This window comes from Protopterus annectens, chromosome 5.part0, assembly GCF_019279795.1.
Source record: "Protopterus annectens isolate FY-2018-M chromosome 5.part0, PAN1.0, whole genome shotgun sequence".
NCBI lineage: Eukaryota > Metazoa > Chordata > Ceratodontiformes > Protopteridae > Protopterus > Protopterus annectens.
The window spans coordinates 772,401,119-772,422,298 of record NC_056735.1 but is presented as its reverse complement, the minus strand read 5'-3'; the positions used below and the strand labels follow the sequence as shown (position 1 = coordinate 772,422,298).

General features: G+C 43.4%; 1 protein-coding gene across 3 annotated transcripts in view; it reads right to left on the bottom strand.

Moving 5' to 3' along the window:
* ATM (ATM serine/threonine kinase) overlaps nucleotides 1-21,180 on the bottom strand; it is a 3,174,581-nt gene that overhangs the window by 265,810 nt on the left and 2,887,591 nt on the right. The gene's annotated exons all lie outside the window — the stretch shown is intronic.

Genomic DNA, 21,180 nt, shown 5'->3' with positions numbered 1-21,180 from the left:
TTAAAAGGAGTTTTGCATAAGAGGCCACCAAGAAAACCAGTGGCCCATCTTTAGGATCTTAATTTTGTGTTGGAGAAGCTAACACTTGCTCTATTTGAACCAGCTAACCCTGGCTGACTTTAGGTTCTTAACACGGAGATTCGTTTTACTGATAACTCTAAACTCTGCAATAAGGGTATTTGAGTAGCAAGTGCTTATGGTGAGTCAACCCTATCTCATTTCTCACAGGGACAAAGTTTCTTTGAGAACTAATCTTTCTTTTATGCCCAAAATGTTTTCCAAATTTACTTCAAGAGAAAGTATCCATCTCCTCCTTTTCTTTCCTGAATCTAAAAATTAGGGTGAAAGGAAACCCCATACCTTGAATATCCACAGATGACACAGGTACTATCTTGACAGAACTAAATCTATCAGATCTTCAGATCAACTGTTCATTTTTGTGAAGGTAAGAAGAAGGGACAACCTGTGTCAAAACACAGCATTTCCAAATGGATGCATAAGGTTATTACCTTTTGTTTTATTCACCTTAAAATGTATATTCCATGGCACTGGATTCATGTAAAGCTGTTTGGAAAAGTTTGGATTCTAGAAGAATTCTAGAAGCTGCTACCTGGTCTTCTGTGCATACTTTTCAAAGCAGTTTAAGCTTGATTCCTTCTCTAGGTCCAGGTCAAGCGTTGCTAGTGTCATTACCCAGGGGCTCCTGGACTCTTTTCCTTCCTCCCAAAGGGAGTTGGCTAAGGTAATCTACCTCATACAGCTAAGACTATTGCTGCAGTGATCAATATGATGAACATAGTACAGTTGTCTAAGTAAAATGTACCATAAACAAGTTGAGAAACAGTTGAAAAAGACAACATCGGATACAAAAGTTATGTACTCACCATAAAGATGCATGTTGTCTGTTTTCATCTTTCCTCAACAGACTGGTCATGGATCTGACCTCAGATCCAAATCTGGACACTTCTAAAGACTTGGCAGCATAGCTCAAGCTCTTTCCTTACCCGTAATCTTCCTGTTTAGCTAGAATTACCTCAGTTCGACTTTACCCGCCATTCAGCCTACATCACTGTCAATAGCACAAAAATGTGTAATAATACATTATAATTGCCAATAAAAATCACAGTGGGACTGCATAAAAAAAGGAAAAGAAGGAAGAAAGGACCGGAGCTCATCAATAGTCAGGCAACATGATACACCTCAGGTTGAACTAGAGGACCAGGGGATACAAATTTCCAAGTAGGAAGGCAGTTGGAGGGTAGGAGGTTGAGGAAGGATAAAAACAGACAACACAGATGCATTGCTATGGTGAGTGTATAACTTTTGTATATGATGTTGTCTTTTTCATCTGCTTCTAAACTGATAGGGTAGAACCCCAGCTAGAGAAATCCAAGGGTGGTCCTCAAGGAAGAATAATCCATAGTACAGTAGAACCAAACGCTGCTCTCTTTCTGGAAAGAATGTCCAATTTGTAGTGAGCAATGAAGGTATGAGTGTTTGACCATTTGACAGCTCCACAAATGTCATCTATAGAAGCTCTAGACCAGAAAGTGGAGAATGTGGCCACAAATCAAGTGGAATGATCCTCAAGAGGTTATGGAAGAGTCAATACATTTTCCATACAGACAAAAAAATGCAATCTGTGAGCCATACTGCTAAAGTCACCTTTGAAATTGATTTACTCAGCTTGACACTGGAAAAGTAAACAGATAGCTGGCTTGATTTCCTGAAAACTTTTGTTCAGTGGAGAAAGAATCTAAGTTGTCTATGAACACCCAAAAGGAGCAGCATGTATTCTCCTTTGTTGGGAAAAATTTGGAAAGAAAACATGAAAGGCTGATGGACTGATTTACAAATGTTTCTGATGCCACCTTAGGTACAAAAGAAGGATTAGTATAGAGCGACACCCTATCCTTGTGAAAAATCAGATATATTTATATATATATACCTGCCTGGCCAATGTGATCATGATGACAAAAAATAATTTTTCAAGACAAAACACCTTGGCAGGTGGTTCAAGTGTGTGGGAGATGGGTGAGTCTGGGCTTTATAGTAATATAGACTATAAGAAAACCCAATGAAATTGTGAGCAAAACCACGAAGTACAGACACAAAAAAATCCCAATGCAGAAGGCAATATGAAAACCAGAGGCAGTGCACCAGCAAATGTAAAATACAAAAGCTTTTATTAAAAGGTAAGCGCTTACACAGTGAAACCCACTGCTTCTTCAGACAACCAAACAGTAACAGCAGTATACATTTAAATACTCAGATACTTCATTCATTATCCAATAAAAAACAAGCCCTATGCAGGAACATTTAAATAGCTAATTAAAATATTTATCTTAAAGTAAAAACTACAGCAATGAACTCATGGATAGCACTTTAGTTTCTTGGCTTTAAGTGCAGGCACATTTAAAGTGCAGGCACATTTAAATAGCTAATCAAAATACCTATCTTAAAATATAAACTACAGCAATGCACTCATAAATATCACTTTAGTTTCTTGGCTTTAAGTACAGGCTTCAGGGGGACACTGTCATTAAAGCCCATATCCTCTATGTGAGCCCAACCGCAAAATCCACTGTAGCTCTATATTCTCAGTTTTATTAATAATATCCCCCAACCTTAAGCCAGTTCCCACAACATGCAAAACCTGAAAAACAAAAGTGTGATTGCTCCCTTCCTGAATCGTATGCTTGACTAAAGCACTGAAATCGAGCCCCTTCCTGGTGCAATAGAGGTGATCTCTCATTCTCTCCCTCAACCTACGGTTGGAATTGCCAACGTAGAATCTGAAGCAAATAACACAATGGGCCACATAGACTAGATGTTGGATATTACAATCAGCACTGGCTCTTAATTGCCACAACCTACCTGTCCCAGGATGCTTAAAAAACCTGGATTCATCTATGTACTCACAGTACGCGCAGGTACCACATTTAGTGGTCCCACCCCAACTTCCATCGTGTTTATAACTTTCAGGATAGCACAAGTGCTGCTTCAGAATCATTTTGTTTTTTTAAACAAACTTGGGTTGGGGTCCAACCAATACTGAAGTGCATTCATCAGCTTGCATAATAGACCAATTATTTTTCAAAATATCTTGTACCACTTCAACATCCTAAGAATAGGTCAATACCACTGGAATAACTGAAGGCTCAACCCTCAGTCTACTGGAATGCATTACCCTATCCGAGAAATAGGGTCTCGCCCGGCCACCCCTTTCATTAAGCACCTTATGATAGGCCTTGCATATCTCATTTTGTTTATGTCCCCTGGACTCAAAGGCTGCTCTCAAAACCTCCATTTCCAAATGGAGGTCAGCCTCATCACAGGATGAACGAGATACACGCGCAGCCTGTCCAGTCAAGATATTAGGGAATACATACTAATGGTGCATGCTGCCTCTATGAAGAAAGGAGGGAACATAACACTTCTTCCTATACAACTTAGTATAAAAACTCTCCACTTTCCTGAACACTTTCACATCTAAAAATTTCAGACTGTGCTAAATAATTCATAGTAAATTGTGAAAAAGAACTACTACTATTAATTGTAAGAAGAAATTCCTGCAACCCATCCTCGCTTCCATGCCAGGCAATAAAAAGATGGTCTACAAACAGACAATAAAAACAGACATAACCACAGTAATTACCCAGAAAATTTTGCTGTTCCCAACCAACCATTACAAGACTGGTATATGAATTGGCGCAACTTGTACCCATTGCTATGCCTGATACCTGCCAATAACAATTTACCATGAATTATTCAGCACAGTCTGTGAACTTTTTGAATGTGACAGTCTTCAGGAAAGGGGAAAGTTTTTATACTAAGCTATACAGGAAGGAGTGTTATGTTCCCTCCTTTCTTCATAGAGAAAGCATGCACCCTTAGCATGTATTCCCTAATATCCTGACTGGACAGGCTATGCATGTATCTCATTTATCCTGTGATGAGGCAGACCTCTGTTTGGAAATGGAGGTTCTGAGAGCAGCCTTTGAGTCCAGGGGATATAAACAAAATGAGATATGCAAAGCCCATCGTAAGGTGCTTAATTAAAGAGGTGGGTGGGAGAGACTCTATTTCTCGGATAGGGTAATGCATTCCAGTAGAGTGAGGGTTGAGCCCTCAGTTATTCCAGTGGTATTGACCTATTCTCAAGATGTTGAAGTGGTACAAGATATTTTGAAAAATAATTGGTCTATTATGCAAGCTGATGAATGCACTTCAGTATTGGTTGGACCACAACCCAAGTTTGTTTTCAAAAACAAAATGAATATGAAGCAGCACTTATGCTATCCTGAAAGGTATAAACATGATGGAAGTTGGAGAGGGACCAGTTAATGTGGTACTTGCGTGTACTGTGAGTACATAGATGAATCCAGGTTTTTTTAAGCATCCTGGAACAGGTAAGTTGTGGCAATTAAGGGCCAGTGCTGATTGTAATACCCAACATCTAGTCTATGTGGCGGATTGTGCTATTTGCTTCAGATTCTACAGTGGCAAGACTAACCGTGGGTTGAGGGAGAGAATGAGAGACCACCTCTATTGTACCAGGAAGGGGCTTGATTTCAATGCTTTAGCCAAGCATATGATTCAGGAAGGGAGCAATCACACTTTTGTTTTTCAGGTTTTGCATATTGTGGGAATTGGCTTAAGGTTGGGGGATATTATTAATAAAACTGAGAATATAGAGCTACAGTGGATTTTGCGGTTGGGCTCACATAGAGGGTATGGGCTCAATGACAGTGTCCCCCTGAAACCTGTACTTAAAGCCAAGAAACTAAAGTGATATTTATGAGTGTATTGCTGCAGTTTTTATTTTAAGATAGGTATTTTGATTAGCTTTTTAAATGTGCCTGCACTTAAAGCCAAGAAACTAAAGTGATATCCATCAGTGCAATGCTGTAGTTTTTACTTTAAGATAGGCATTTTAATTAGCTATTTAAATGTGCCTGCATAGGGCTTGTTTTTTATTGGATAATGAAGCATCTGAATATTTAAATGTATACTGCTGTACTTTTTGTTTGTCTGAAGAAGCAGTGGGTATCACTGGGAAAGCGCTCACCTTTTAATAAAAGCTTTTATATTTTACATTTGCTGGTGCATTGCCTCTGGTTTTCATATTGCCTTCTGCATTGGGATTTTGTGCATGCTTGTAGTAATATAGTAAAATCCCATCGAGGAGCAGGATCATTAAAAGGTGGTCTGAATAAAAAAGTAACTTTAAGAAAGGGTTTGCATAATCTAGATGATGCCAGGAAGGAATGGTTATGTCCTTCATGAAAATTTTACATAGCTACAAGTTGGACTTTTACAGTAGAATAACTAGCACCACTGATAAAAATGGAAGCAAGAAAATCCAGAATAGCTGCAACAGGTGACTAAAAAGTTCTAATTGCCTCTAGACAGCCCAAAGAGAGAATCTCTTCTATTTGCTCATATATATCTTCCTAGAAGTGGAGAAACCATGCGGTCAGTTTGAGGGTTCTAATGTCTGGGTGAGTAATCCTGATGGATGAGACAGGAAATCCTGGTATGGATCCAACACCGAAGGGGGTGCACTAGATGATGCCAGAGAACAGGAAACCAAACTTGTTGAGAATAGAACAGAGTAATGAGAATTACTTTGCACTTGCAATTGGGACATTTTCTGCAGGAATTTGGGAATTAGAGAAGGGGGAGGACATGCATATAGTATCCCAGAGAGCTACTGTGAATCAGATTCTCTCTCAGTGACTCGTCCTCTGTGGGATCAAAGCAAAGTACTTGCTGCACTTGGAATTGAGAAGGGAAGCAGAGATATCACAGCATGGCTGGCCCCATTGACAGAAAATTGTTTCTGTCACCAGGGCTGACAGACCACTCATAAGGGAGTAAGATGGACCTGCTCAGTTTGTCTGCTAGCATGATGGACTTCTCTGGCATATGCATTGTCACAACAAAGTGGCCAGAAGAGATCACCCACTCTTGACCTAGAGGATAGGATCTGGTTCCTGCCTGCTTATTGATGTACCAGACTACTGACACATTGTCTGTCTGTATGGCAATCATCCCTGGAGGGACAGCATCTTGAAACACCTTAAACACTTATAGGACTGCTCTCATTTCCAGGATGTTGATGTGAAGATTGATCTCTAAGAAGGACCAAGATCTTTGGACAGTTCTTCCCAAGTAAAGCCCCTCCTCACCCTAGTTGTCAGGTGTCAATAGTCAATGTGGCTGTGGGTGGAGAAAGAATAAAAGGGAGGCCCTGAGAAACAACTTCTGTGGTAATCCAAAATGCTGTGTGTTACCTGCAAATCTTTGTAACCCTTACTGGTGTGGACAGGGGCTGTCATCTTACTGTCTACTGCACTGCAAGCGTCCATTGCAGAACCCTCGTACAGTACCTTGCAAGGGGCTCTAAAGTTATGGAAGCTGCAATAGATCTGAGGAGTTGTAACACCAATCTTCCTGGTGGGGAAGGAAGTGAGAAGATGTGGGATGCTTGACTCTGTAAAGTGTTTATACTAGTCTGTGATAAGCTTGCTATTTGCATCACCATATCGATAAGACCACCAATAAACTACAAGATCCGAGTGGTCAAAGGTTGAAACTCGGCATTCTTCACTGTAATGCCCAGATGAAGACATAGTTGGAGCAAGTAGTCCCTTGGCTTTAATCAAGAGGCTTGGTGGAAGCAGACACGAGACAGTTGTTGAGATAGGGAAACACCCAGAATCCCAGTAGTCTCAGATGCGCTGTGACCACTGCCATGCATTTGAACACCCTAGGGGCTGTGGTGAGGCCAAAGGGCAGTGCTTTGAACTGATAATAACCAGCTCTCAGGCAGAAGTGAAGATATCTCCTGGATCACCTATTTTGATGGGATAGTACACATCCTGGAGATCTATCGAGCAGATCCAATTATCCTTGCACAACAGTCGTAGAATGGATTAAATCATGACCATTCAGAACTTGGAGCGCTTGACACACTGGTTTACACTGCTAAGATCCAAGACATGCCTCAGGTCCCCATTTTTCTTTGGCATCAAAATGAACCTAAGTTCCAAATCATTGTTAATTTGTGGGGGTTGGGACATCTGGGTGACTCATTTGGCCAGCAGTTTTTCTATTTCTGTAGCTGCTGCTTTCCTCTGACGGGGTGGAACATGGGGAAATGTTGTAGACAAACTAGGGGGGGGGGGGTGAAGGGAAAAGCGTATGTCATAACCTGTGGAAATAATCCTCTGCACCAAAGTCTCTTTGGTGATGGCTGTTCCCCCATCCCCACACCCCCAACTGCCTCCAGAGTGCAGCAGTCAGGCAACCTTTCAGGAGCACTGGCAAGGTTTCTCAGAGAAAGGATCTCTGAGGCCCTGGTGTTGCAGGCCTTCTCTGCCACAAGGGTATCATCTGCAATTAAAGATCCCCCTTCTGCAGTGCAGAGGGGGGCCTGTCCCCAAATGAGTTCTAGGAAGAGCCCTGCAACTTATGGAACAAGATTTTTCCTACCATCTCTCTGTTTTCAGGAAAAGGTTCTTTAAGGTGTAGAAATTGTAAACCTATGGCAGATAAAGTATTTCCATTTTGTTCACTCCTCAATAGGGTTTCTTTAACATTGTGGCCAAACAAGTTAGATCCATCAAAAAGAGCACTGATGAATAAAAACGTGAAAGGCTATGCAAAATCACAGAAGCACATCCAGGCGTCTTGTCTCACAGGAATTCCTGAATCCACGGCTCTTGAACCACCATCTGAAGCATGGGAAATGAGCCTCATACAAAAGCTCAATAGGGAGTGTAGGGTGACCAGTTGCGAAGAAACAGGTTTCTGCAGACATGGACATCGAGAGGGTGTTGGACAACTCTTTGATCAAGTCCGCCTGAAATCTTGTGACATATGCCAAATTGTTCAGTGACTTGAGATTGAAGGTTGCTGATGGATAAACAAGCTTCCAAAACCTGTCCAATGCCCTGGAGTCTCTATTGTGGATGGACAGTAGAACTTTGTTCAGCAAGTTATTTCTTGGAGGTCGCTGATACAACTATAGCATTTACTGGAGGACTCTAGCTCCAGTGGGCCCAATCTTTTGGCGCAATCAAGTACTTATCAGGTCTTTTGGGGATTGGCCCCATAACATCCAGATTCTTCCAAGCCCAGCAGGAAAGGGGCTCAACCATCTCTTCTGCTGGGGGGACTACCAAGGATGTAGCTGAGCCACCTCCAAAAGCCTTGAGAAACGGGCTCCTTTTGAGAAGGGGGGGGGGGTCGGAAGACCAACCACCTTTCTGTCTCTAAAGTTCAAATATTTCACTGAAGAAAAACATCCTCAAGGGGTGATCTGAGGGACCATTCCCATTCATCAAAGTTGGTGTCTTCTGTCATGGATGCCTTCTCTTTCATGTACACTTACAAGGAACTCCTCAGAGGGATGGTGCAGACAGGACTCAGAAGTGGGAGCAGAATCCGGAATGAGGACTGTTTCAAGGCTTTTACAGAATGGCTGCCCCAATGCGTTCAGGATGCAGAGACTCAAGGACCAAGGCAGACAGTTGTGGAAGGGGTGGACCCAATGGGGCATGTATGTCTTGTCCATGGTGGTGGAAAATGCTCTCTACACTACCTCAAAGCCAGAAGACATGTGAGAGGTAAGGGCTATCCTTGCAGGAGCAGAGGATAACTGCCCAGGACAGTTCAGAGTATCACCATGACTCTGCCTCACAGCAGAGGTCAGGACCGAGCTGTCCAATACTGAGGCTGAGAGAGGAAGGGACTGCTCCAACAGCACTGGAGTCAAACCCAACCCACCCAGATCAGGTACTGATACACTGGCACCAACTGAATGGAGCATCAATAAAGCCCAGGCTTTCAGATCCAACGCAGTCAAACTCTGAACTCTCTGGTCTGACAGCTCTAAAACTGAAGGTCAGACTGGAGTAGGAGTCAACAGCTGGTTTGGGGCTGGTGAGAGGCTCATAAGTTAGATGGAAGATGGAGATGGTAAACTCCCAAATGAATATGGGCCCAGAGAAACTTCATCATCCTGTCCACATCCGTAAGGTTAGGCTGCTACATGACCTCAGAGATGATGAGGTAGAGGGCAGCCTGGAAGTCCTTTGAAGGGTTTCTTGTAGGAAAAGAGGCTAGATTTGAGAGGGTATTTGTTCTGGGGGAAAGTAGAGGAGCGATGAGCCAGAGATTGTGGTTTTTATCTTGTTGGATTTGAGAAGTGAGGTGGAGCCAAAGGTTTGGAGACCTTTTCAGATGAATCTTAAAAAAGAGGAGAGAGAATGATCAGGGGAAAAACACAAAAGGTTTCTCATCCAGGAAAAAAAGAGGTAATTGTTCCCATCTACTCATCACTCATTAGACCCATTACAGAGTACAACACCCCTTTTGGTATGTACCTCAAAAGACATCTACAACAACTGGAAAGGCCACAGAAATACCTCACAAAGAGGATTACCGGCCTCAAACAGATGCCCTACGCAGACCGTCTCAAAAAACTCCAGCTTTACTCTGTCACATATTGCATACTCAGAGGCAATCTCTGCCTAATATACAAAGCTATGTCAAACCCAGAGCTGTTGGACATGCTCCACTTAATGAAATCCCAATCTTTCCGAGCTACACACTCTAGGGACCTAAACCTTGTCACCACAATAAACAGAACATGCTGGAGGGATAGATTCCTGTCCCAGAGACTTCCCATACTCTGGAACAAACTACCTATCTATATCAAACAAAGCTCCTCATTAGCACTCTTCAAGAAAAATCTTGATGACTGGATGAGAGATAGGAAATTCACAGGGGCACATGAAAATAATTTTTTGGGTGGCAAAAGCCAGGGTACCGTTTGGCTAAGCTTATATAGGCCCTAGGGCCAATAGCCTAGTACCTACCTATGAAAGCTTTCTAGCCACTTTGCCTTTTGTTGATGAAGCCCCCTTAGTCTTCAAGGCAGGTTTTACAGAAGGAGGGTAGCTCCAGAAGAAAACGCAGAAGATGTAGGTGATAATAAACCCGTAAGTACTAGTTTAAAAGCCTGATGGTTAAACCCACACAAATATCACACACGACTTCCAGATGGGACAAGCCCAGACTATAAACTCACTCCTGGTGGGAAGTAGAATAAGGAATCTTATGCCCATAGGATTTGCATTATTTTTTTGTAGGTTTTTCAGACATGGTGAAGAAAACAAATTAAAGTTATGTACTCACCATAACTATGGATCTCTGTTGTCCATTTTCATTCTTCCTGAAACGTATGGGTTACAGGTCTGAATCGGCTGCATATCTCAGACTTATGGATCTCAAGCTCCTCCTTTTACCCATAATGCCCAGCTTGTCTACGATACCTCAGAACGAGTTTGCTACCTTACACATATATATAAGACAGACTAGAAAGAAGGAAAATAGCAGTAAGCGAGGGCTCAAGCCTGGAACTAAAAGGTTCCAAGAAGTCCATGAGATCACTCCAGAAGGTAACAGGAAGGGTGAAGGAGGGAGGGGAATTGAGGATGATTGAAATTGGACAACACAAATCCATAGTCATGGGGAGTACTTAACTTTAATAACTGATGTAGTCCTTTTTATTCTTCCTCAACATATGGGACAGAGTCCCCAGCTATGTGAATCTTCAGTGGCCCTCATGGAAGGGATATTCCTGAGAGCTGCCGAACCCAAAACAGCTCTGCTTCTAGAATTGAAATCTAGTTTGTAATGAGCAATAAAGGTATGAGCAGTACATCAGGTAGCTGCTACACAAACGTCTTGAATGGAAGTCCTAGGCCAGAAGGCAGAAGTGGCCATGATCTAGCTGAATGAGCTTTAACAGGCATTGAGAGGGAGAGGCCTTGCTGAGTGAACACAAAGGAAATGCAAATAGTAATCTATTTTGCTAGAGTAACTTTAGAGACAGATGATCCTAGTCTTTTCAGAGAGAAACAAACAAACTGGTAATTTTCCTGAAATCCTTAAGTCCTGTATAAATATAAATGGAGATGTCTATTCTTCCTTATTTGAAAAACTGGGGGGAAAAACAGGCAAACTAATTGTTTAATTGATATTTGATTCAGATGCTATTTCTGGTAAAAGGGATAGACTAGTATGTAAAGTTACTCTGACTTTGTGAAAAAAATATAAGGGGGTTTGGATGATAGAGCTTGGAGTTCAGAAATTCTCCTAGCAGAAGTAATTGCTACCAGAAAACCTGTTTTCCAAGACAAAAAATTTAAATCAGTTTTGGCTGAAGTTTCAAAAGGATGTTGAGTCAGACCCTGAAGTAATACTGTTAAGTCCCTTACAGGTGACGGATCTTTGACTGGGGGCCTAAGTAAGAAGGTGCCTTTCACAAAGGCCTTGCACAATTTGAAAAAAGCTAAAGAGGAACCTTTATCTCCTGAAGGATAATTTGATATGGCTGCCAAATGAATCTTATGGAGAACTAGCAACTTCTTGGAAAATACAAGCTAAGAATTCTAGAACAGAAGAAACTGGGACAATGAAGGGATTAATTTCTTTCTTTACAGCTCAAATTGAGGATCATTTTCATTTACTCTCATAGATTTTCCTTGTAAAAGCTTTCTGGGAAGATGAAAATACATGTCTAACCAAGGAGGAAAGCCTGGGTTGTCTAGCTATTAAAGGAACTGTAGAAACCTGCAGTTAGTTTGTGGCCTGAAATACTGGGAAGATTTACCCCCAAGGGATGAGAAAGAAGTTCTGGCCTGGGGTACAGTACCCATGGTGGATAACAAAGATGAGACCAGAGGAAGGGGAATCACACCAAGGGTAACTGAGCTTCTCAACTGACTGGCTTTCTGTAAGAATTTCAGAATCAAAAGTAACAGGATAGTTGTAAAGGAGCATGGAGGGCCAAACTTAGGACTACAGCACCTCTTGGTAACTCCGCAGAGAGGGGATTAGGGCAAAGTACTCACTGCACTTCTGGGGACACGCAAAGAGATTACAGCAAGGTTAACCCCATCAAAGGAACATCCTCTCCACTACTGACTGACTGAGAAACCACTAGTGAAGCATCAGGATGAACCTGCTGAGTTTGTGCCCTAGTATGTTGGATTTTCCTGGAATTTGTTTTGCCACTAGAAAGCAGTTGGAGGAAATCACCCATTGCCACACTCCCACAGATTTTTGACAGAGGGGGTAAGATCAGGTTCCCCCTTCTTTGTTGATGTACCAGACCACGGATATGTTGCCAGTTTGAACTGCAATAGTCCCCAAAGGGAGAACACCTTGAAATGCCTGCAACGCTAGTACGGCTGTTCTCATCTCTAGGACACTAATGTGCAAATTGGTCTCTTAGGGGACTATGTGCCTTGGACCAACCTTCCCAATTATGACCCCCACCCCAACTGGGAGGTGTTCATGGTCACTGGAGGAGACAGAAGGAAGGGATGGCTCAGGTAAATGTCGTCCAACTAGATCGACCAACGAAGATGACTTCTGCATACCTGAGATGAGGGAGACTGACTGGAAAGGAAAGTGGATGTTGCACAACAGACCACTGGACAGCTAGAATCTGTTGGAGAATATGCATACAGAAAAGTGCTAAAGGAACTAAGACTATAGGCATTGCCATCAAACCTAGAGCCTGATGGACAAAGTCTGGCTGGGGGAGCAGGATGAACATAATTTGCTGTATGTGGAACTTGATTGTATCTATACAATCAGCAGGTAGACAAGGCAAACTGACTGTGATGGGCTGAGCACCAATCAACCCCAGGCTCTGTACTGGATGTAGTTTGGATTTGGAGATGCTGACTTCATTGCCTAGTGTTTGACAAAAGTGGAGCAAATAGTCCCTGGACTGTTCTAGGAGATGCCTCGTTGGGGATGTGAGGAGCCAAAGTATGAGAACACGATCAGTTTCAACAATTGGTTAAACTACTGGTGTCATTCAAAGGGGATCCAGTACTTGTCAGCCTGGGACGACATGCTTGACAAGCCACATTGCTTCGCCAGAGACGGCTTGCACCTGTCGCCCCTGGGCTTTCGAATACTGGCCAAGACTCTTGCCGACCCAATGCTGCCTTTTTTAGGCAAGGCTCAAAAGACAAACCCGCCTCCATAAACAACAATAATAAACAAAAACTGAGGGTAATGCTGCTCAATGCCAGAAGTCTAAACCTCAAAATGCACGCACTCAAGGCTCTCCTTAGTATGGAAGAAATCGACATATGTGCAGTGACAGAAACCTGGTTCACGACTCCAGAGAGCACCCCAGCACTACCAGGCTATAACTCCTACCATACCTTTAGGTCTCAAAACCAGGACCGGAACACAAAAGGAGTGGGTGTGTCCATATTCATCAAGAACACCCACACCTCCAGGTTAGTAGCACAGCATGCAGAATCTGAAACCATCCAAGTGCAATTGACAGCGGGTAAATTGACTGTTCAATTTATAGCTTTCTACAGATCTCCCACCTTGTCTCAGGACGCTCAAACAACATTCCTGAGAACATTAGAAAGTATGAAGATTCTACCAAACACCATGCTACTGGGTGACTTCAACTATCCAAACATTGACTGGGAAAACTACTCAAGCTCAAACGCCCTAGCCCAATGTTTCCTTGAGTTTATAAACTCAAATGCCCTTGAACAGCTGTTCACCACTCCCACAAGAGGTGACAACATAGTGGACCTGGTCATCACCAACATGGGGAAATAGAAGTTATGTTCTTACCATAACGTTCCATGTTAGTTGTCTTCTTCTCGCCTTCTTCTTGCTGGATGGGTTCGGAGCCAACCTCGGCTCCGACTCGGCCACTCTAAAAGCTCGAGAGTTGGTTCCACCGGCTCGAGGCTCCCCTTATATCCCACAATGCTAGGCGAGAGTTACCTCAGATCTCGTTTGTAAGCTAACCCCAGCTTATAATAGTAACAGTATAACTGTAAAACAAAGTCCACCTCTAACAACAGGAAGAAAGAAGGGTGACCTACATCCTGAACTAGGAAATATGCAAAATAGCATATGTCTAAGAAAAGAGGTGATAGAAAGAGAGGTCACAATCACAACTCCTCTAGGTCTGTCCAGGCCAGGGGGAAGGAGGGTGGGACGCAAGAAGGCGAGAAGAAGACAACTAACATGGAACGTTATGGTAAGAACATAACTTCTATATGTTAAGTTGTCTATCTCGCCTTCATTCTTGCTGGATGGGACCGAGTCCCTAGCACCTTGTCCCGGGTGGCCTAACGGAACAGACTCCTGAGAACAGTGGAACCAAAGTTAGCTCTATGTCTAGAAGCTAAATCCAACTTATAATGAGAAATAAAAGTGTGAGGAGTAGCCCAAGTAGCCGCTGCACAAATGGTGTCAATAGGCAGTCTGTCTTGGAAGGCCAAAGAAGTAGCCAAAGCTCTGGTAGAATGGGCTTTAGGTTTATTAGGCAATTTTTGTTGCCTAATCTCATATACCAGGGAAATCAAAGATGTTAGCCATCTGGATAATGATACCTTTGAAACTGAAAGTCCCTTTCTGCTTTCCGATAGGAGACAAACAGCTGATCAGATTTTCTGAATTGTTTTGTTCTATCCAAGTAGTACCTCAATTGACGATGAACATCCAGGCAGTGTAATTTTGTTCAGACCTATTGGAATACTCTGGAAAAAGACAGGGAGGTCAATGCTTTGGTTTAGATTTGATGTCGAGACCACCTTAGGCAAAAAGGACGGGTTAGTTCGTAAGGATACTCTGTCCTTATGAAACAAAAGATAAGGAGGACGACAACTGAGTGCTTGAAGTTCTGAAACTCTTCTAGCTGATGTAATAGCTACCAGAAAGAGAGTTTTCCATGATAACAATTTCAAGGAACAGGAAGCTGCAGGTTCGAAAGGGGAAAGAATCAAAGAAGCAAGAACTAAATTTAGGTCCCAAGGAGAAGGAGGATTTCTTATAGGAGGTCTGAGAAGAAAAACTCCTTTCAAAAAGGCTTTGCAAAGTTTGTGGGACATTAGGGCAGATTCAGAAATACCCACATGAAAGTTAGAAATAGCTGCCAATTGAACCTTAAGTGTAGATGGAGATGAACCTGCATGGAAGAGTTCAGCTAGAAAATCAAGGACTAGTTGGATGGAAGCGGTGAAAGGATCTATGTCCTTTCCTTGTGCCCAATATGAGAAGCGTTTCCACTTACTCAAATAAATCTTTCGAGTGGAAGATTTATGGGAAGCTATCAATATATCTCTGACAGAGTGAGATAATTGAGGAAGCCTGGCTACGGTTGGAACTGGAGGAACCAAGCAGTGAGGTTCAGAGAGGGGAGGGAGCGATGAAACTGACCCGACTGATGGATCAAAAGATCTGGAACTAGGTCCAGATTCCACGGTCACTCCAAGAGAAAACGATGTAGAAAGGGGAAAGTACAGTTTTGTACCTACCATAAATGTAGATGTCCGAACTGGATAGCATCTGCAGTCATAACAAGTGGGTTGTCCTGTCGTCAGGCAGCCCTGCAGTCGGCCGGATTCCAAAGTCCGGGTCCGGCCTCGGCTGATGTCGCACTCCACCCGATGTCATCTTTGTTGGTCTTCGGGTATAAAAGCATCAGCCGACGCCATTTTCCTCAGTGTTTCTTGCCCCAGATGCCAGTAGCCCTCTTGCAGGCTAAAATTTGGATAGATGCCAATGTTTCCAAATAGATAGAGGTAAACACAACAATAACCATGTATGTACATATATACAAACAAATACACCATAATACACTCCCCAACAGCTAGCTATTAGGAGGGTAAACACCCTAGGAGTACCACAGAGGGGAAGGAGGAGGGTAATCCTGACTGCAGATGCTATCCAGTTCGGACATCTACATTTATGGTAGGTACAAAACTGTACTATGTCCTTCATGGATGCATCTGCAGTCATAACAAGTGGGTAGAATACCATAGCCAACTAGGGGAGGAGGATAAAAGTAGATTATGGTGTGTTTAGGATCCCTTGCAGTACAGCAGTGGCAAACCCTGCTCGGGATCTGGAATATAGAGGCAAATTATAATGCTTGGCAAATGTATGCACGGAGGTCCAAGTAGCCGCCTCAATAATGTCTTTGGTTGCCACCTCGTAAGAAGGCTGTGGTAGTGGCTGTTGCCCTTGTAGAATGAGGTCTTATGTTCTGTGGAATTGGTTTTCCATGGAAGGAGTAACAGAATCGTATGCAATTTCCTATCCATTTGGAGATTGTCTGTTTGGAAATAGCTTTTCCTTCCCTTCCTGTTGCATAGGCTACAAAAGTTGGTCAGTCTTTCTGCTATTTTTGTTCTGTCCAAGTAGTAGCATAGCTGTCTATGCACATCCAAGGTATGCAGTATTCTTTCCCCTCTGTTTTGTGGGTTGGGAAAGAAGGTAGGTAAGTGGATTGCCTGGTTTAAAGACACTCTGGATACCACCTTGGGCATAAATGTAGGATTAGTCCTCATGGACACTCTATCTTGGTGGAAGATCAGGAAGGGTTGCACTGCCATTAAGGCCTGTAGTTCTGAAACCCTCCTTGCTGAAGTAATTGCCAGTAGGAAAGCAGTTTTCCATGACAGGTGTTGTAGGTCTGCTGTTGCTGCTGGTTCAAAGGGTGATCGTGTTAATTTTTCTAGCACAAAGTTTAAATCCCAAGCTGGTAATGGTGGTTTCCTTGGAGGTTTTACATTCTTGATTCCTCTGAGGAACTGCCTGAGCAAAGGGGTGAAAAACAGGTGGATCAAAGCTGTATTCTGCTGAAATAGCTGATGCATGTATCTTGATGGAGGAGTAGGACAGGCCTGAATGAAGAAGTTCGCCAGATACTCCAGAATGTTAGGTATATCTATGTTTGACACATCTTTTCCTCTTTCCGTACTCCAAATGACAAACCTTTTCCATTTTCCAGCATAGTTCCTTCTTGTTGAAGGTCTTTCAAGAATAATGTCTTTAACTCTTTGGGAAAGTTCTGAATTAGCTGCTGCTATGTGATGTTCCATGCAGTCAGTTTTTAGGTTTGGATGTATGATGCTGTAGTTGTTCTGAGTTAACATCAAAGGCATCACATATTGTTCGAGACATGCTCCTCAGTAGTGGGTACCAGTGCTGTCTTGGCCAGTTTGGAGCCATCAGGATTATCCTTGGACGTTCTTCCTTGATTTTTAGTAGTACCTTGTGTATCATAGGAAGAGGTGGGAATGCATATGCTGTTAGGCCTTTCCAGTTGAAGGGGAGCGTGTCCACTCTCCATGCTAGTGGGTGGAATGTCCGTCTATCTGTGGCATTCCCCATTTCTTTGAGATGGTCTTGAATATGTCTGCTAGAGTATTCAAATATTGCCTGTAACTGGATGTTGTAGCTGAGTGCCAGGGTCCACAGTTCCAAGGTCATTCTGCATAGGGGTATGAATGAGTGCCTCCTTGTTTGTTGATGTACCACATGACTGTGGTGTTGTCTGTCCTTATCATCAACTGGCCCTCTTTGAGAAATGGTTTGAACTTTTGGATTGCCAGTTTTACTGCCAGCATTTCTTTTAGATTGATGTGCAGGTGAAGTTGATCCTGTGTCCACAACCCGTAGGCCTGGGTTTGACTGGCATGCCTGAGCCCACCATAGGAACTCCTGTTTTAAGCATGGAATTAGTGGGATTTCTGTTTCTAGACTGTGTCTGTGTTGGGACCATAAATTCTTTAGGTACCACTGTAGTTTCCTCATATGTAGTCTGGCAAATGGAACCAAGATTATGCATGATGCCATGAAGCCCAAGGCCTGCAGAACTTTTCTTGCTGTTAACTTGTTCAGTTTTGTTAGTGCCAAGAAGTAAAGAGGAAGTTCTTTTTGTTTTCTGTAGTCAGGAATGCCATTTGTTTTACTGTGTCCAATTCACCAAGAATGTCCTTGTTTGGGATGGTATCAGCCTTGACTTTTGTAAATTGACTGTGTATCCCAGTGCTTGTAGCAAGTAAATGACCCTTTGTAAATCTGTTGTCAGCTTGCTTTTGTTGTGAGAATTGATAGTGCTCTGATCCTGCAAGAAATCTGAGGTATCTTCTGCAGATTGGTCGCAGGTATGCCTCCTTGAGATCTAGAGTTACCAGCCAAGACTCCTTGCCCAGCATGGGAAGGAGTTGCTGTAGGGGCATTTTGAATTTTGGGACAATGATGTATGTATTTAAGGTTGCTCTGCTGTTGGCACTCTTTCCACAGCTCTCATGTTTGCTAACTCCATTATCTGGCGTAGAGCCTCTGTTTTTGATTTGTTTGACTGGTAAAGTGTGGAAGTGAAACGTAACCTTGATCTATGGTTTGTAAAATCCACTTGTCTTTTGTTATATAGTTGGCTCCTTGAAAAATAAACTTTAAGTAGAGCGCCTAGGATTTGCTCCCTGGTTGTTCCCTGTTGGCGGATGTAGGGGTTAACTCACTGTGGTTGTGCTGATGTAGTGGCAGCCTGTGTGTCTGTGCCTCTGTGTTTTCCTTGCCATATGAGTCCTCTGCACCTCCTCTTTGGTTTCTGCCTCTGGACGCCTATTTCCTGCCTCTGAAAAATTTTGAGGTCAGGGAAGAACCAATTTTGTGCAGCCAGTTCCCCTAAAAACCTTGAGGTTGAACCTGCAAGAAATCTTTAACAGTTTGAACAGATTTTGCCTTTCTTCCATTTCTTCATAACCTGCTGGGCAGGTACCAAAACTCTTGTCTGTCTTGTCATGTCCATCATCCAGCAACTAAGCTTTTCATGATCCGTCGGTAAAGTTTGTTCCTTAGCCATGCATGCCTTCTTATCACTGTGCCAGTCATGGCTGATCTAAATGGAAGCCAGTGCATCATCATAGCCACATTTAGGAATGGTTGCTAACCTGTTGTATGTTATTTACCATCTCTAATACATATTTCTTATCCAGAAGAGATTCATCAGTTGTTTTTTAGTTAACTATCCATAAACTCTTGGTGGTATTGTATCATCATGACAAACTGACAGTAGCTCTAGCTAGAGAGAGAGTAGCTGTAGCTGACCTGATTCCCCTTACCTCATTTCTGTCCTTTGACCTTCCCTTTCAGAAGGAACCGGGTTTTAGCTATGGTTTCGGCTCTACCTAGGGGGGAATGGGTTAGTGGGTGGGGTTGGGTCTGACAGAGTGGGGCCTTGTGGCACCCTGTAAAATCTGTGTGGTTTGGCAGGGGCTGGGGTAAAAATCTGAGAGCGAGGAGCAAACATCACATGATCATCATCATCCACCACAGAGAAAGGTATATAAGAATGAGGCTGTGGGAGGCAGAAAGGTCCTAAGTCTTTTAAAATTTTCTGAAAGTCTGAAAATCCTGCTGCTGCCATTGGAACTGTTCTGCATGGGGCACTGTTTTGTGAATCTTCTTCTTCTAGGGGGGGGCAAGGGGAGAATGATCAGCATCAGAATCTCAAATCAGAAGAGACGGGGAATCTGGCTGGTCAGTAATGTGTCAGGGATTCATCAGAATCATCCAACCAGAAGACAGCTCTGGGGCTCTGCTCTCTTTCTCTCTGGCTGGGGGGGCCCTGTCTGGGTGAGATTGAGAGATGTAATTAAAGAAATTAAATCTTCTGCCAAAATAAGCATTTTTGAGAACTAGAAGACCCTGGTGGATGGGGGAAACCACAGCTGTTTTTTAGTGTCAGTCTTTTTTAAAGTTCCCTTTGGCCTTTTGGGTAGTCCGGGGAGCCCGCCGGCAGCAGCACCACGCGTTGAGACATCCAAGGGGGATGGGTCCGGATGATAAGTCAACCACCGTGGTCCGAGAAAAACACAGGCGAACAAAGGTAGGGGGAGTGGGCGGGCCTAAAATAGGTTCAGCTGTATCAGCGTTTTTCAGCTGGCCGAGCGTTTTCGGCAGGTTTGCTTATTGTTTGAGCACTCATGGTCGCCTTGAGGCAAGTTTTAAGTCCGGCCTTTTCTTTGGCGCGGGTATTACGGTAGTTTGGGGTAAAGTAATCTCTGGTCCGGACCGACCGAAAAATCTGAAAATTCAATACCCTCCCATGCTGTGACAGGCCTTGTGAAAGAGAAAAGAAGCTAGCTGGCTGAACATTGCCACGGGCAACAAAAACAACGTCGGACAGGGGGCTGGGACTGGTATTTGCTTCCCACAGGTTAAACAATTGTTAAATTAAATTGACATTATTTTGAGGCAACAAAAGCTTTCAACGGGTAATTTAGGGTTGTAGTCTTCAAGCAGTATTCCGTAGAATTCATTTGAAGTAAGACCGCATCGCACTTATAACAGCTTCTGCTTCGCCTTGCGGCCGGCAAGACGCAAAGAAGACTGGAGAATGTAAAGTCGTCTGATGCTTTTATACCCAACAAAAATGACGCTGGTGGCAACAAAGGACATCAGCGAATGAAGGACATCCACACTTGTCGAGGCCAGTAAGGAACAATGAGGATCAAGGATGCCTTCTGAGCGATAGCTTTCTGAATTACTTGAGAGATCAGTGGGAAAGGAGGAATGCATACAGAAGTCCCCGGGGCCAAACTTGGACTAGAGCGTCTCTGCTGGGTTGGCCTGGTAAAGGGAATAGAGTGAAATATTCTCTGCACTTGCTGTTTTGGGGAGTAGCAAAAAGATCGCAGCAAGGCTGACCCCACTTGAGAAAAATTTCTCTCACTACAGAGTCTTTCAGAGACCACTCGTGAGGCATGAGAATAGCTCTGCTCAACTTGTCCGCAATGTGATTGGACTTCCCGGGGATGTGCGTTGCTATCAGAAAACGCTGAGAAGAAATCGCCCATTGCCACAGTCTGAGTGCTTCTCGACACAGGGGTATGATCTGGTTCCGCCTTGTTTGTTGATGTACCACACTACAGACATATTGTCTGTCTGGATTGCAATTGTTCCCAAGGGAAGAGAATCTTGAAGGGCTTGCAACGCTAAAAGCACTGCTCTCATCTCCAGAACATTTATGTGCAAGTGGCATTCGTTTGGTTGCCATGTGCCCTGGACTGTCCTGCCCTGATAATGCCCCCCCCACCCGATCAGGGAGGCATCCGTTGTCAGTGTAGCAACCGGAGGAGGTGGAACAAAGGGTCTTCCGACAGGAGCTGGGGAAGACATCCACCACATGAGATGCTTTTTGCACGCCTGCGTGATCACAATGGTGTGAGACATTGGAAGTTCCTGATATGACCATTGAGTAAAAAGCATCCACTGAAGGATCCGCATGTGGTATCTGGCTAATGGAAGGAGAGG